Below are 4,823 nucleotides of genomic sequence, written 5' to 3'. Positions count from 1 at the left end.
ATGAACTAGCCCAGTGTATGATAGACCAGTGTAAAGTATCCAAATATATAATAAAAAATCCACAACTCGTTTGGTTGATTCTACAATTGAGACTTGGATTTTTACCATTTGAAATTTTTACTTTTTGAGTAAATTTTATGATTTTAATAATTTTTGCAATTTTAACAAGTATTTAATTTTATTTATTAGGCAAATTTATTTTTAATATTCAGTCTTTTCAAAGTAAAGTTAAATAGCAATTATAAGGAGACATTTTAATTTTAAAAGAGAGCCAGAGTCTTTATTTAGTGTGTTTTGTGTTTGAATGAATTTTATATTAAAACAAGAAGAGTGCTAGGGTTTTCTTAATTCTAGAATAAAAATAAACATGTACTTTCAAGTTACTTTATTTTGTTTTAAATTCCAACCATTGGAATTAAATACTCTTTATTTAATTAAATTTAAATTACTGTGTATCATAATTAATTAAAAATACAGTAAAGTATATTCCTTCCAAAACACACAGAACCATGAAAAAACTGTGTATACCTGATATTACGGCTCTGCTCCATTTGCCATTACAGTTCAGTGAATTGTAATTGGCTGGGAATGTAGAACAATTCTAAACCAGCTTTGGGATGAATACCGTTGCTTTCTTTCTATCGACTTCATTGTTTACACTGTAATTAATTCATTATAACTATTGTGAGATTTAAGGAAAGTATACAAAATCAAGTATTTTGTTATATAAGTATCTGCCAATTTTCTCGAAGGATGAAGTCAGCAATGAATAAAGTGAATGCTCCAATGAACTCCATAGAATCATTTTCTGATGTTAATGTTGGTTGTTCATCAAGAAATGTTCAATTTCTGAATTTATGGTTCTGTTTTACTGATTTCAAAGTTTAGAATCATTGAAATGTATGAATATATTGTAATAATGCCAATTTTGTTGAATTATTTTGCAAAGAAACAATCACTGAGAAATGATTAAATAATATCAGTACTTATCCTCACTCAGCTTAAATAGAAATTACTAAATACACATCGAGTAACTCAAACATCTGGTATAACATTGTGCATAGCTGTCCAATTACTTTGCAGGAGCGTACTAACAAACATATATACATTCCTACTTTTTCAATTCATTTTACATCGTAAATATTATAAATTTATTTTTAAGAAGTCCCAGGCATCTTTGAATGGCTATCATCTCTCTAAGGTTTACCTAGGTAGCCATTTACAAATGGTTTGCATTGACGGCCTTATGATACAACTCAATAACTGGCAAATCAGCGAAATAACTCCAACCTTGAATGTTCTTACATGCTATGAGATCAGAAAAGAGAATCTCCAGGCACATTAAGAAATATTTCGAATTTAGAGAAGGCGTTTGTCTCTTTACAATTTGTGTTTTAATAATACAAAGTGTACGTAAAAATAAATTTAAACCTTTTATTTCTGTTGCGTGAATATTATCTTTTGCCACAATAATCTAAATATAAGTAGAGAAAAATGTCTCAGATTATATTTTAGACAATCTGATCATACACAGTTGTGGTAACCACTTCAACAGTACCTGTACTTGCAAAGCAATTGAAATTAAACTGATTTAAATATCTTGGAGTTTATTTTTATTTCTATTTGGAATGGTAAGATAATACTGAATATCTCAAACAAAAGGTATATTTATACCTTAAGTCAAGAAATTAAAATGATTTACTGTGCATAGATGCAATCTTTTTTGCATTTCGGAATTTGGGCGGCAGCTTACTCTAACTCTAATATTGATTCTTCATTCACGATTTACAAATTAATTTTAAACGTATCTTTAAAAAATTGTTATAGATTTCCAACTGGCATTTTATTTTAAGACAACATAATTTAAATAGCTTTTCAATAAAATTTCTTTTAATTTGCATGTTTAAAAATGTAAATTATCTGTTTGAAAGAATTAAAACTCTCATAACACATGTTATTCTAGATCTACATTCTACAAGAATTCCACCTCCTCAATTAACTAAGTCCTTTTCAAAAACACTTACTTCATAGAGCTCATTTATATTTTATAAATATTGGTAAACGCTTTCCAAATTTTAATTTGTAGTGAAATTTCCAGATTTAGTTTTGAAAGAAAAGTTGTAGTGGTTGTGTTTATTGTCTATTGAGGATACACAGGACACTGCTACAAACTAAAGGGCAGACATTCTGACCTGTGTACCATCATCTCTCCCTTTATCATACCTTACTCTACAGCAGGCCTATTTCAATCTGCTGTAGTCCTGTTTATCTTATTGCTTATAAACAACCTTTTAACTAGTAATATTTAATGCTTTTAACACTTACTAACTGAATTCACACAATTTTTACCTAATTCAATACATTTTCAATGTTATCAAATTTGAATATTCCGTTAATTAATTTAGCAATAGCAACTCGAGTCTGTGCACAGACATAGCCCATGCAGGATTATTTCCAAAGGAGAATGCCTTACCTTACGTTGCTTATTAATTTAAAGTTGATTTTCTATTATTGTACATTTGTTTTTAATCTTACAATTCTTTTTTAAGACTTTAACAAGTAAATATCGCACATTTATTTGGGAAATAAAATTAAGTTATTAATCTTAAGGTTGGGTTTTTGTAACAAGTTTGTCCAGTGCCACGGAAAGTTTCTTGGCAGAGAAGGAACAGTATGACTTACACCACTGTCTGGCTAGCTGTGAATTTTGCTGTAGTTCTTGATACTTCCTTTTAAGTTTTGTGTATTTTTAAGATGTAAGGAGTATCTTAAAAGTTTGAAAATAATGTAGACACTATTTGGATGTGGATTACTAGGAAATAAGCTAAGATGTAATACCTCTTCCTTCTTCTTTCCAAATAATATACAAAATCCTCTCTAAAATTATTATAACTAACAAACTTGTGATGCTGATTAATACTGAATAAAACAGATACTTGTCCTATAAGTACTTTTATCACTCAGTCTAAAATGACACTATGGTAAAGTTTGTAGTTTGACAAGAACACCAGTATCCTCCAACAATGATTTTTCTTATAAAACTAGCTACGTATTTGGTAATGTGAAACAAATAATAGGACCGTGCCACCATTGTTGAAAATAAACCAAACCTAGTAAACAGAATCTCAAGAAACATGGTTTGCTGGATTGTTTGAGGTTGTATTATACGTAAAACCTATAATACACCAACATTTTTGTGAATACTTGCTATCCAATGCCAATATAAATTTTCCACAAAAGAGGAGGATCAGCAGTTATCTAAGACAGTGTTATATGACTATCCGACAAGGTAAAAAGAACAATAACATGTTGTCTGGGCATGTTTTTTAGTTGGAGTAAAGTTCTTTGTACTATCTTGCTTAGCAGGTGAGCAGCATAAGGTTCAAGTCTTGGAAGTGTGACTATCTTGAGAGAAGCCATCCTGGTGCAAGAAAAGAAAAAGTAAATCTGAACGTTCTCTGCTGAACCAAGAAATAATTAAAGATAGCCTTAAGTAGATTCGGTAGCATAAACAAATCTAACAAACCAATGGTTTTCAAAGGAAGATGAAATGTAACAAGTAATCCTAAGATTTACGATCTCTCTGAAATCATGAGCAAGTCATGCCCAGTTACGAATTACTGATGGAGGTGGATTGTCAACTACTGTTTGATAAATCATTTAAGCTTGAATACTGAGTGGTATCAACTAACCCATATGATCATATCATAAGAACACACAAGGTATCATGTAGCAACTCATATGTTTTGTTTGAACATGTTCTACAGATGGACCACATAATGGAAGGAATCAGTTTAAGGCTACCAAAACAGTACAAGAGGTTACACAGAAGAATGCTCTTAATTTTTTATCAGTATAGATGTCATTAAAGGTAGAGGTGTTCTTGAGGAATCCCACGAAGTGGATTGTAGTTCTTAGCGGTCCACTTTCACGTAATTCATATTTTGTTGATGCAACACAAAATTCTTTTTGGAAAAAAGAGTTCTAATTTCTTCATTATCTCCATTCAAATCATTCACATTTAGTTTTTTTTTATTGATATTTTAGATGCTTGTGGATGGAACTAACATTTTGTAATAAGAAGTAGCTTTTAGAGTTGTACCTGCAAGGAAAGGAGTAGATATAATGTGAAAAAGTATACAGTAAAAAGATGATTTTCTTTAGGGTTTCTTCTTCAGAAAAAAAACCACTAAATTTATAAAAGTATATTTTTAATTCTAGGTGAGATATTTGTTAAAACATTTCACATTGTTCATTTCAAAATTGCTTTATGAACTTGCAGATAGCTGAACTTCAATTTGGGTTAGGAAGAAGAAAACCATTCAAGAGAGCCAGATATTTCTTGGAATGCGTTAAAAATTAAATATTTTCTATCAAGGGTAACCTGCACTAACATAGCTATGGTAGGAAGGGTTGATTCAATTTGAAGTCGTGCTCATTCAAATTGAATCAACCCTTCCTACCATAGTCACATTGTGTAGAAATCTCGGTTGCTCCACCGTGCTTAGAGATCATGTCAGAAACATTGTAGTGCACTCAATTGTGCACCTGATGAGACAATGAGACTGCCACTTCAACTATTTATAGGTGTCTCTGATGTCGAAATGATGTAAAGGTCCATTTTGAGCTTCTCTGCACCGACTTTCTTTGGATCCCTTCAGACTCCAGATTCCAGGAGTCAAGTCTGAGACAGTGCCAGATACCAGACGCTGCAATAAAAGGAAGGTGAACTGAAACAAAACTCAACATTCAAAATGGGTAACCTGTTTTTTAACACCAGATTATGACGTAGAAAGTCATGTTTATTGGTTGGACTAGTTCCT

This window comes from Homalodisca vitripennis, chromosome 3 (genome assembly GCF_021130785.1).
Source record: "Homalodisca vitripennis isolate AUS2020 chromosome 3, UT_GWSS_2.1, whole genome shotgun sequence".
NCBI lineage: Eukaryota > Metazoa > Arthropoda > Insecta > Hemiptera > Cicadellidae > Homalodisca > Homalodisca vitripennis.
This window is presented reverse-complemented; position numbering follows the sequence as displayed.